Genomic DNA, 14,013 nt, shown 5'->3' with positions numbered 1-14,013 from the left:
CATGTCTGGATTTGAGAGGACCACATATACTCTAAGTAGGGTTGTCTATGGCAACTAACGCATAGTGTGCCGTGGCCTAAGAGTGTCTTTATTGTGTTGTTCATTCACTACAATTTATTTTCCATGAAATTGGTATTTGTGAATAAAATGTAACAGTTCAGTACCAAGGCAGCAACAATTACATTGAATAAAAGCAAATACCATTAAGTCTATTCTCTTTGGAAATCCAGCATCCTCTGATAAAGGGGGGCAAACCAAGCAAGGTATACAAGGTACACAATGACTATACCAGTCTTAGTTCAGTCTTAGCTCTTATCTGAGTTTCCTGGGACGAGGTATGAGAGAGATTATCGTGATTAAAAAATTAAAATCTGAAGAAATATTTTAAGACTCTACTTCTGTACAGACAGACCTTTGGAATGACCCAATAAAACAGAAAAAAAAAAAGATATCCTTCTGCATAAGTGCTGGACAGTCCTCTTCCTCAGATATTCAAATTTTTAATGACAATTTTTTAGAGCAGTTTAGTTTTATTGCAAAACTGAGCAGAAAGTACAGAGAGTTTCCTATACAATCCCTGTCCTGACACACATGCAGCCTCCCACACTATCAACATCCCTCACCAGAGGGTATATCTGTTACGATGGTTGAACCCACATTGACCCATCATTATCAATCAGAGTCCACAGTTTATGTTAAGGATCATTCTTGGTGTTGTCAATTCTAAGGGTTTAGGCAAATCTATGATGACATAAATCCACTACTGTAGTAACCTACAGAATGGTTTTACTGACCTAATATGCTCCAATACTTTGGCCACCTGATGCGAAGAACTGACTCATTGGAAAAGACTCTGATGCTGGGAAAGATCGAAGGTCGGAGGAGAAGGGGACGACAGAAGATGAGATGGTTCCATGGCATCACTGACTTAATGGACATGAGTTTGAGCAAGCTCCAGGAGTTGGTGATGGACAGGGAAGCCAGATGTACTGCAGTCCACGGGGTTGCAAAGAGTCAGACACAACTGAGTGACTGAACTGAAAATACTCTGTGTTCTACCTTTTCATTCCTCCCCCTCTTACCCCCTGACAACTATCAATGTTTTTACTGTCTCCGTAAGTCATACAGGCCTTTTCCATAAGGTCATACAGTTGGAATTGTACAGTGCATAGTCTTTTTAGGGTGTCTTCTTTCACTAAGAAATATGGTTTTTATGGTTTCTCTGTCTTTTCACAGCTGGATAGCTCATTTCTTTTTAATGCTGAATAATATTCTATTGTCTGGATGCAGGTATTTAATTTCAAGTAAAGCATTCTGCTGAAATGGAAGAAACAGTAGTGGTTTGTGCATTGTGGGACATAAATGAACTTAAATAAACAGCTACCTGCCCCAGTGATAGTTGAATGAATTAGGCCACATCATTTTTCTTGGTAAAACAGGACTGAGTTTTCCATTACAGAGTATGTCCTCCATTCTGGGAATTTCCTCACTGTCACAAGGGAATCCCTTTCTACTGGGTTCTCTAAATATTTGGAATGTGTTTGATAGTGAGGACGGAATTACTGTTCAGCCACAGCATACTGGATTCTCTGTACACATGGACTGAATTTTTTGATAGAGAGAAAGCTTCCCATTGAAAGAAAATTTCTGGAAGTCAGCCCTCATCACATGTGGAATTTGCATGCCATTCACAGGGCATTGTGCTCTGGCATGCTGGATGCTGTTTTGCCATAAAGGACAGTTCTATGCTAGTCAATTTTAGCTTTTTTGCTTTTGTTGGTAAACAAAGGCATTTTATTTCTCCTTTAAAATTAATAGTGAGAGAAGAATAGTAGCTTCACGTAAAAGGCAAAACAGACATAGAAGTGATGCTTAACGTTTGTATGAGGGTGTTCAGTTTGGGGAGGCTTAAAAGAATAGCCATGGTGTGTAGTGGAGCAGATTAGGGAGATGATCTCCACTTTTCCAATTCTGCTGGATTTAGTAGAGTGGGCTTTGAACATTTTCCAGTTTGGTGCTGGATGTCACGAGAAGACACATGGCTTGTACAGTTTGTTAATGATGTGTTGTTAGCATTTAGTTGAGTACTGACATGGACGAGCTGGTGCTGCTGACTCAATGCAGTAAACATTTGACTCATCCTGAAAGAGCCTCTTTTCATGATGAAGGGCACCACCTGGCAGAGGGAGTGCCAAGACTGATTTATAGTCCCTACAGCATCGACACCAATGAATCCTGGATTCTCTCACACTGCCCGCCATGCTCACAATGCCAGAATGGGCATCATCCTGTTCCATCCCATCACCTTCAGCCCTGGAGGGCTTTTATGCTGATATTTGATGCAATGCCCTGCTTTCCAAATTCTCAGCCCCTCAATTCTTCTGTTTTGAAATGAAAGATAACATTTTATTTCAAAGTTGGTTTCCATTAGGCATTATAACCAGGATGTGTAGAAATTCCCAGAATAGATTCTGAAAAATGTTCTTTATAAACATGAAGAGAATCAAGGGTCAGTAAACAGTCCCATTGGATTAAGACAGATTAAGCTCTTACCACATGCCAGGCACTGGGTTAGGGACTGAGGATGTATAGATGAATAAACCATTACCCCTAGGCTTCAGGAGTTGTCAGTAAGTGTGTGAAAAGTCCTTATCAGCAAATGATGATAGTACAGCCTGATATGAGCAGCAGTATACATATTAACACTAGGATAATTAACTTTGTGTGGTGACCAGTACAGGGTGTGTGTCATGGAAGACTCCATTTGGCTGGAGGAAAGGAGGTGGAAAGGGGCATTCTAGGCAGAAATAATTGCATGTCCTAGGCACAGATGTATAGTATATTACAGTAATAGAAGTTTACAGTTTATTGTTTCTGGAGCATGAAGATGAGAAGGTGAGTGTAGGACAGTTGAGTGGCTGGAGAGTCAAGTAAAAGCCATATCGGGAAACAGTTTTTAGGCCATCAAGGAGCTTGTGTTTATCTTGCCGATGATAGGGAAGCATTAAAGGATTTAATCAGAAGAGTGACTTGGTTGTCCTTATAATTTAGAGAGATACTTGTGAGACTTTTGGAGGTGACTTAGAAGAGGACAAGATTGGACAGAGGAAGACCGATTAGGAAGCTATCGCTCATATTTCAGACCCCTTTCATAACTAAGAAGACTGAAGACATGATGAAACAGAGACGACAGAGCCAGATGGGAAATGGGCAGAATTTGGAGATATGGTTGAAGGTGGGGGGGAGAGAGGGGGTTCTGGATGACCCCCATATTTCTGTCATGGGGGAGTAGTCATGACCACAGTGAAGCCACAAAGGATAGAGAGAATACATGAGCGGAAGCAGGATTTTTGAGTTGTGTAATGGGGCGGTGACTGACAACGCACGAGTAATAAAATATTTGGAGCTAGGCACTCTGCATTTGGGGGTGTCTGTGGGACAACAGGTGAACTGTAGTAGATAGTGAAGATGTGAGCATATGATCATATTGGCATATTTCACAGGGACTCTCAGCTCTAGATGCTTTGTTCATCGACAAAAAAATATGCTAAAACTTAGGCGTGATGCTACTTGTCAGGTGTTCAGCTTGGCAGAGTTCTTGTTCCTAAGATATCTGTTATTCCAAATACCAGTCAAAATTTTCATTTCAGTTTTTATTTTATGTGCTTGTAGTTAGGACACATATCTGTCCCTACTCTTATTCTTTACTTTTTCTTCTTGTGGTGGAGAATATTAGTAACTCTCTACTTTGAATCAAGCAGAGATGTGCTCCCCTATCTAATATCCAGCTTCATCTTATGCCTCTTCTTCTCTCATCTTGTTCTAGTCACCACAATAAATGCAGCACCTATCCTGTGTTATCCAATTCTCATAGCAACTCACTGCAAGAAATGCCTTATAGTTCCACTTTGAAGATAAGCAAAGTGGCTAAGAGGACTCAAATGAATGTCCATTGACAAACAGGAGCTGGAATTTGGACCTGATTAATTTCAGTGCTTATACTCAACCACTAACTTATATTGACACATATTTTTGATGATTTATTTAAACAAGTCAAAGAAAGTTTTTGACGTATTCTGGAGCACTCATCTAACATTCTGTAGAGTTGAAAAAATGAACAAAGGAATACAATTTAACACAGCACTAACCCTTTTTTAATACCTCATTTAGTAAAAGGGACTTTCTATGACATACTGGAAATCTTTCATCATTTGAGCTGGTTCAAGACAATGTTTCTACTTACACAAACTAGTCAAGAGCCTCATTTTGAGGTTGTTTAGCTGGAAACATCTTCATTTGCTAACCTTACTATGGGAGTGCCAAAGAAAGACAAAGGATTGCACATGTAAGCACGTGAGATGGGTGATTGGGAAGCCCTGAGTCTGGTCAAGCTCTTGCTCCGTGTGCCTTTAAGCAAGTCACTTTGCCTTTGTGGGCCACAGATCCTTTTCCATGAAATGAGAGGTTTATATTAGATCAGTAATTTCCGAACTTTTTGAAGCAACAGCCTTCTTCCTTCTGATGACAGCTGAAAAGGAAGTCCAATATGATAGGTAAAGGACAAGATGCTTGGTTTAAAAAGAAGGATGGTGTGTAGATTCCCAGCCATCTCTCATGTAAACTTCTGGTTGTGATGACTGAGAAAGGGAAAAAAATTAAAATGTGTTTAGGTTGGCTGCCATAAATCATGTATTCCATCTTTGATTACAAAGTAATGATCAAAAAATAGCCAATGGCAGACAGTGCTCCCAAAATGGAAAAAAAAAAAAAAAAACACAACAGGAGAGACAGAAATCCCTAATGTGGGAGGCAATACAGGTTCTGGGGTCAGAGTGAGGTCCCACCCCAGCTCTGCTACTCACTAGCAGTGAGTTTGGGAGTAAATTGGCCTGTCGAAACCTCACTTTTCTCCTCTTTAACATAGGGTTAAGAATAGGCTCTATTTCATAGCAACATGGTGAAGAATGATTAGGGTGATTTTTGTAAGATGATTAGGACAGTGCCTGACACATAATAAGGACTCAATAGATGTTAACTGCTGTTAGTGTCATTCGTTCAAACTATTAAAAGCATTTTAGTGCAGTGTTTGGCACCAAGTGTTTGACAAATGATCATTGATATGATGAAAGGATGACAGTGACCATGACCAAGAAGAAAAAAAAAATCAACTCCAGATTAAAGATTTAAATGTCCAAAAACAAACAAACCAAAAACACTTCAAAATATTTAGTAGAAATTCTAGGTAAATCTGCTTTAGAGCTTAATGTTGAGAAAGATGATAGATTATTACCCTAAATGTCAAAAACAAAGTTTTTGAATCCTTAGTAGAAAATATAAGTCAATATGTTTTAGACCTGAAGACTTGAGAAAAATACTCAGCATCATTAGTGATTAAGGAAATACAAATCAGTATTTCACCTAGTGACAACTTTATACTCAAATGGCAAACATTTTAATATCTAGTAATACCAATGTTGTTGGTATAATCAGTGCAACCACTTGGGAGAGCAGTTTGCTAGTAACTCCTAACGTTGAACATGCACTTAGTCCCAGTGATTCATTTCTAGATTAAAAAAATACAAAGGATGAAGATGTGCATCATCACAGCTATCCATGTGCAAGCCCTGAGGAAACTCCTCAGAGTCCAGCTTGAAAATAGTTAAATTGGATGATCTCTAATAGTGATTTTAATATTGCCTGGAAAGACCTTGATCAAAGCTCTGGTGGTATTTAGTTTTCTAAAAGGTTCAGGCATTATCCACAGATAATAAACTGCATATAAAGTGTGCAATTTGATGACACTTGACCTATAATCACACACATGAAAACATCACTACAATCAAGATAATGAGCACATCTGTCACTCTTAAGACTTTCATGTGAGCCTACCTATACTTTGCCACATTGCCAAGCAACCACTGACCTGGTTTTGCCACCATGGGGTAGTTTGCATTTGCTGAAGTTTTATATAATTGGATTAATAGAAAACATATTCTTTTATGTTTGGCTTCTTTCACTCAGCATAGTTAAGATTCATCCATGGAGTGTCTATTTGTAGTTCCTTTTTTGTTGCTGAGTGATATTCCATTTTATGACTATACCAGCTTGCTTATCCATTCATTTTGGTGGACAGCTTGAATATTTCCAGTTTTTGGCTATTACAATGAATATTTTATAGCATGTTAAAGTGAATCTGCTATAAACATTCATGCAGAGGTCTTTGTATGGGGATATATTTTCTTTTCTTTTGGGTAAATACCTGGAGTGGAATGGTTGGGTCATATGGTGGGTGTGTTTAATGTTCTATGAAACTGTCAAAGTGATTGTACAATTTTGCTTTCCAATTGGCAATTGAGAGAGTTACCATTCCTCTGTTGAGAGAGTTGCAGTTGCTCCTTTAAGCACTTGCTATGGTCATACTTACTAATTTTAGTCATTCTACCCAATGTGTAGTACTGTTTCATCATGGCATTTTTATATTTTCTTAGTAACTCTTAAAGTAGACCATCTTTTTAGGAGCTTATTTGCTATATACGAAACTTCTCCTGTGAAGTGTCTGTTCAAATAGTGCCTATTTAAAAAAATTGGATTCCTTTTTTAACATCAGGTTTTGAGAGTTATTTGTGTATTCTTGGCATAAATTATTTGCATGATTTACAAATATTTTTTCCATTCTGTGGCTTGTTTTTTATTTCCCTAACAGTATCTTTAAAAGAGCAGACTTTAATTTTGACGAAGTTGAATTTGTCAACATTTTCTTTTACAGAAGTGCTTTTACTGCTATACGTTTAGTGCTATAAATTTCCCTATGAAGCCTGCTTCATGCCACAAATATTGATATGTCCTCATCTTCATTCTGGAGAAGGCAATGATAACCCACTCCAGTACTCTTGCTTGGAAAATCCAATGGACAGAGGAGCCTGGTAGGCTGCAGTCCATGGGGTCGCTAGGAGTGGGACACGACTGAATGACTTCCCTTTCACTTTTCACTTTCATGCATTGGAAAAGGAAATGGCAACCCACTCCAGTGTTCTTGCCTGGAGAATCCTAGGGATGGGGGAGCCCAGTGGGCTACCGTCTATGGGGTGGCACAGAGTTGGACACGACTGAAGCGACTTAGCAGCAGCAGCAGCATCTTCATTCAGTTGACAATACTTTTAACTTCCCTTTTGATTTCTATAACCTACTGGCTATTTGGAAATGTATTATTTAGTTTCTTAATGGTTGAGAGTTTTCATATAATTTTTTTTTATTGATTTCAAATTTTGTTTCATTCTGGTCAGAGAATACATTTTGTATGAATTAAAATTTCTTCATTGATTGAGTGTTATCTTATGGTCCGGAAGATGATCTGTCTTAGAAAATTTTCCTAGGCACTTAAAGAGAATTTATATACTGATGTTGTTTTGTGGAGTGCTTTATAAACATCAATTAGATCAAATTTGTTCTGTCTACTTGTTTTTATCAATTGCTGACAGATGTGTATTGAAATCTCTCTAATCACAAATCTGTTTCTCCATGAAATTCTATTAGTTTTTTTTCCATGCTGAAGCTCTGCTATTAGATGTTTATATGTTTATACAGCTAGTGAACTGACCCCTTTATTATTATGAAGCAACTTCTTTGCAAGTAATATTCTTTGCTCTGAAATCTTTCTTTTGATTTGAGTTAGCGTTTTCCAATCCTTTATTTATTTATTTTTTTAAATTAGCTTATTTATCTATTTTTTAACTTTACAATATTGTATTTGTTTTGCCATACATTGACATGAATCCACCATGGGTGTACATGTTTTCCCCTTCCTGCATGTGTCTTTATATTGAAAGTACGTTTCTTATATGGACATAAAATTGGATTCTGCTTTTTATCTAATTCGATAGGTTTTGTCCTTTAATTGAGATAGTGAGACCATTTATATTTAATGCAATTATTAATATGATTAAGTCTAAATCTTTTTTCTTGCTGCTTGTCTCATTTGTTCTTCATTTCCTTTGTATTTCTTTTTTGCCTTTTGAATTAACTAAATTTTTTTAAGGTTCCATGTTATATCATTTGCTATCTTATTAGCTATGCCTCCTACCAGAATGACTGGGAGATGACAGACCTCAAAGTAACTCAGAGTAAGATGAGAGAAAAATAATGGAAGTGACAAAGGAAATTATATTCTAAGGCTTTAACTCAGGAAACTGAACATTTAGGGGTGTGTGTGTGTGTTTGCCTAGTAGAATTCCATTACATTTCCAAAGTTGCCCTTTCCAAGTGGGCAAAAAGTAAGAAATGCTTTGTATGAAATAACTATCTTATAAAATATTTTTCAATATTATAGACTAATAATGTTATTAAACACTAATTTTGTGTTAGACATCTTACAATAGTATCAGAAAGTAAAAAAGACCAATTCTTCCCCCTCCTCCCAAACAGAAAACAACTTTTACTGTTCCCTTGCCCTTGGAGAAGGAAATGGAAACCCACTCCAGCATTCTTGCCTGGGAAATCCCGTGGACAGAGGAGCCTGGAGGGTTAGAGTCCATGAGGTCGCAAAGAATCAGACACTACTTAGTGACTAAGCAACAACAACAAAAGCAGTCAATTAAAAAACTCTTTTCACATTTTGCAGTTTTTAAGTTTTGTTTTGACTTCCTATTTTTTGCCTCTCGTTCTATATAGGCAAGTTCCCGCCACCATTGGCCATCTTTGCAAACAGGGAACTTCTCTAAAAGCTTTTATTTAATCTGGCTAAATAAAATACTACTGATCTTTAAGCAGGGAGGAGTCAAAAGTCACCACATGAAGAATAATTCATAATAGTTTTTTAAGCAGCAACTGTCTCCTTTTCTTGCTAAACTCATCAGAGTCTGGCAGTTTGGTTTTTGCAGTGAATCAGAATGTGTGTGCCAGGCCATTTGCACCATCTGCTACAGGAGTGTCACGGGACAGAGGACTGTGGACACCTGGTGGGTTGACGTTGCAATGTCAGCTTGAGGGTAAACACCACCTCTGGTGATGAAAGCCCAAGAAAGCATGAAGCCTGGGAGGAGGAGTTTCCTGGTAGCAGCAAAAGAAAGAGGCACATCTGTTTCTGAATTGGGAAGAATATACGTGTTCATGTGTGAATGTGTGTATTTTCAACATTAGTGACTTTCAGAATCTTAAAGACAGGGTGATACTACATTCTTGGGAAAGGTAAGACTATCAGATAACATTATACATGCAAGTACTGGTAAAGGCAATTGATACTGTTTGTAGAAAGAACTGTAAAACCTGGTCTATGGATAGCTTGAGTGAGATTTCCCAACTGCCTCCTTTGGGAGTAAAGCCATAATCATAGACTCAGAAAAGCTCTTTTAATTCTCCTCATGGCAACTGTCATCCACTACATTCAACTTTGATTTCTCTTTTGGTAAGGAACTATTCTATATCCCCCCAATTTTTAAGGTGATTAAAACATCCAGTGTTTGAAACCATCTATGGAGTGCTTAAGGATGTTGGTTTTAAGTAACACAAAGCACGTGGGCAAGACGGGAAAGGATTTGTAAGTCATTTTCCAATTATGGACTTTTGAATTGGGTTCTCTATAATAATAGTTGCCTATAAAAATTAAATCAACTCTCTTCTGTGTGCATTTAACCAGCTTACATGTACACACATGTGATCATGTATGCACACACACACAGCACACAAATATACATCATTTCCTTCTTCTTGGTGATACACAATGAGTAAAGATCATCAACATGCCTGTAGGAGTTTAAGGTCCAAAAGTCAATAGTGGGGGCAGCTTTCAAGATCAGGTCCTAGGATCCTAGGTAATTTTACTCCACCACACTGCATTATAAGATCTTTGTACATTAGTTCCAACTTGCTCAATTATTGGATAAGAAAGGTCAAGGGAGGTTGGGTAGTAGAGGGTAGTTGACCTCGTTGGCATCAATTTCAAAAGTTTGACCACATTCTAAGCATTTCTAACTTCTTATAAGAGTAAATTTACTGCAATGAACATAAATGTAAATCATTTTTTTTCTGACTGCTGGCAGTTATAATTTTGGTATACATCTAAAATTCTTATATCTAATTTTTCCACTTCTACTGTCTCATCACTCTCCAGTTTGCATCCATTTTCTCTGTCCCTGTCTTAGTGCAGGCTCTTAGAATTTTTCACATGGAACTTTGTAGCTTCCTGATAGGTTTTCTATCTTCTGCTCCTTACTATAGCAGTGGAGATCCTCTATGATGTTACCTCTTATACCTTGCTTCCTCTCCGGCATGCTGAACTACCTGCTGTTTGCTGGATGTTATGTACAAGACTGTTTTGTGTTCCTGAATGCTCTTCTCTTCTCTGCTTCAAGTCTCTTATCTGAGCTGCCCTATGAACTCACTCCTAAGACTCAGTTTAAAAGTCTCCACTTTCATGAAGCCTTTACTTATTGTTCTGGGTTTCCTCCTCCTTGCTCTTTTAGTACCTTGATTACCCTAATCAGATTGCTCTAATGATTTTTTATATCATCCTGGCTGCACTGAGTCCTTCCAAGGCAGTGACTGAGTTATATTCATATCTGTACCTCTCAAACCAGCCCAGTGCTTTGCACATAAAGGTGCTTAATGAGAATTTTTTGATGTTGTTCCTGAATGCCTTCTGAAATCTTCTGGAATTATTGTCAGTGTTTGGGGAGAGGTATTATTATCTGTGGTGTGTCTTTAGGGAAGGAATTTGAACATGACTGTGAGCTACTGAAAGGAAACTGACAAATTATCTACTTTATGAACATAACTAAATGCCTTGGATTTGGCACAATTTTTCAGCTCTGATGCTCAGGAGATCAGGGGCTTAAATATATGCAGATGATTCCAGACTTTAACTGTTGCCCAGAGAGCTCTCTGGAGGAAACACCATACCCAGAGTACCTATTAAATGTGCTGCTTGCATACCTCCCAGGGCCCCCCAAATCCTCCCCCTCCCCACATTTGCAAAGAATGAAGGGTACCTAGATGCCCAAGCAACAACCTGGGAGTTATTCAGTATACTACTCTCCCTTTTGCTTCCACATTCAATAATCACCAACTCTCACCAATTCTCCCTCATTTTTAATGTTGCAAATTTGTCTTCTTTGTTCCAGTATCATAGCTCCCCATCAGGGGTCCCAATTTTGGTCTCCCCCATAACTGAAAACAGCTCTGGTTTATTTTGTCTCCTCCCATCATCTGTTCTCTACAGTGCAAATTGGGATTTTTTTCTGAAAAGGAAATCTGATCATGCATTGGCCCTGCATAAAGCTGTCTGCCTTTCCATCACCTTCAGAATTGACTCTTCGTGCTGAGGTGCCTGCTTCCTTCTCTAGCTGAGCTCCACTCACTGCCCAGCAGCCCCAGCCCTATGCTTTAGCCATACTGAATTACTTGCTTTTTTTTCCCCCAAAGTTACATTTTTTTGCCTTCAGGTTTTTGAACATAATGTTTTCTTTTTCTAGAACCTCCCGCCTACCTCCTCATTCCCACCTTCAACTTCCTCCTCATCTTTCAGTCCTTAACTTAAACATGATCTCTTTTGGAAGAATTTCTTTATTCTCCAAAACTGAGCCAACTGCTCCTCCGAAGTGACCCACAAAAACATATATTATGATTCTTACCACCAGCATTGGGGGTGATCTAATTTGTGTTTTGTTTCTCTCACTGGACTGTGACTTCGATTGGTACAAGGCTAGATCTTATTCACGATTATAAGCCTAGGTTCTGACACAGTATCTGGACACAGAAGTTGCTCAAGAAATGTTTGTTGACTAAACAAATAATAGTCAATACATAGCTACATAAATACATTGGGCAATTTGCAACTACTCTGAAGATCTACTCAGACAAAACTCTTCCTAACTAATACAGTATTGACATTTGTTTGAACCCAGATACTTTGAGCATTTAAAAATTCTTACCTACTTCATTCAGATCTTTATCTGTTTACTTATGAAGGGTGAAAAAGTCAGTCTAGTCTAATTAGCAGTGAAAAGGGTCTGGGGTGTGCAGCTTGACCTTATGGTACACACGAAAGGCATGTATTGTCTTGGCCACTGCCAATTAAAATAATGGTAAAGAAGTGAAAATAGGAGAGACTTCATATATCTTCTTATGGCTTGAGCAAATTATGAATTTAAGACAAAGGAGATCATTTAAGTAGGAAATATTTTGACCTTAAATCATAAAAAGTCTGAGAAAAGATTGCACAGATAAAGAAATAATACTAACCTTCTTGCCCTAGGTTACTGCTGAGAGCAAAATTTACATATTCCAATTCTTGTATGGATGACCTCATGCAAAGGTGTTGAAAGTCAGTGATCATTATCTACTCTCATCTCTTTGCTTAGTTTCAAGTCTAATTCATGAAACTTCTCTGGAAAAACCAGGACGATTAGTAAAGAAAAACTCACACTCATCCACACACACACACACACACACACACACACACACACACACACACACATTGAGTTGAATTACCTTCAACAGTCTGTTGTATGGAGACTTTTTTAAGTTCAAAAAAGTTAAATGAGCTACTTGAAAAAAATTCATATCCACAGTTGACTTAGAGTAGTCGATTTTTAAAATGTAGGAAAATATTTATAATCCCATAAATTTTGAGGTTTTGATAGCAGATAAAAGAGACTTTGATGGTGGAAATCCTCAGAAAACAATACTGATCTATTTGATAATTGTTGTCAGCCAGCTTGGTTCGTTATTTCTTCAGTATATTTCCTATCAATTTACTTATACCATGACTTGTTTAGTGCTCCTAGTTCATTCATTCAATTCTTATTGAACACATAGGAAGTGCCAGGTAATCTCTGGTGTATAAAGTCACCTGAGATGGAGATGCTGCTTATGAGAAATGCCTTCACTCATTTGGTAGAAACACTTAAAGAAGTTAACTACAGTTTTACAGGATGGGGAGAGGGACTGATTCTACTTGGAAGAGAGAGGGGAAGTTCTTGAGGCTGATGTGACCTTTGACTTATATAAACTCCTTACAGGAGTTTTCCAGGCTTTTGAAGGTAAAGATTACAGACTGGAGTGTGGGATGAGGTTTGAGGAGAACATTCTAGGTATCAAAAATGATATGGGCAGAGTAGAGAAATATAAAAGTGAGTAGGATGCTAGGGAAAGGGTGGGTGTTTTGTAGGGGTAGTAGAGTAAGATGTTTGCAGATGGACTGACAAGATGAAGCTACAAAAGTGGATTGTTTTCAGATCTTGAAAAACATTGTATAATAACTTCAAGGCATTATTACCATAGTTTATTCATTTCTCAGACACTTTTTAAGATTAACTGTTTAATTCAATCAAAATTTTATATGTAAATATATACACATACTCAAATTAAAAAGAGAAATAGTTCTACTAGACTCTCTGCAAAATTTCATTCATTCGTCAAACACTAAGATTGCTCTTCTTATATGCCAGATATTCCACTAAATATCATTATTACTTCATTTGAAACAAAATGACAGACTTCCTTCCCTCTCTACATCATGTACCAGATTCTTATTCCACCAGGCAGCATTTTAAACTATTTTAGTTGTTTCTTTCAGTGTTTTCATTTGTGCTTCTAAAATAACAGGCTTAGACTGTCATTTGAAATGATCCATTGAATTCCTGCTATTGTGTAGTTAAATCATCATTTTTGGTTAGATTGGTCAGTACTTACATTATTTTACTCATGTAAATGCAACTCACAGATGTCATGTATAATTCTATAGTAAGTTTAATTTCTTTGTGAAAAGTTTTTGTCCTTTCCAGATACAATTGTCTCATACTTGCTTCCTTTTTTCATGTTTTCATTGTTAATTCTTTCCAAAAATCTCTGTCAGAGGTGTTAGTATTCTCTTAACATCTCCAAATTCATCAGGAATTCTATCAGTTTCTTGTCTTTTGAAGATGTGCCTCCTGGATACTCTGCTATTCTACCCCAGTCTGAGCCTCTGACTCTCTGGGTCTCCTGGCCAGTTGCTATCATTAAATTCTCTTGGACCAA

The sequence above is a fragment of the Giraffa tippelskirchi genome, chromosome 4 (genome assembly GCF_054371585.1).
Source record: "Giraffa tippelskirchi isolate mGirTip1 chromosome 4, T2T-mGirTip1v1.2.pri, whole genome shotgun sequence".
Classification (NCBI taxonomy): Eukaryota; Metazoa; Chordata; class Mammalia; order Artiodactyla; family Giraffidae; genus Giraffa; species Giraffa tippelskirchi.
This window is presented reverse-complemented; position numbering follows the sequence as displayed.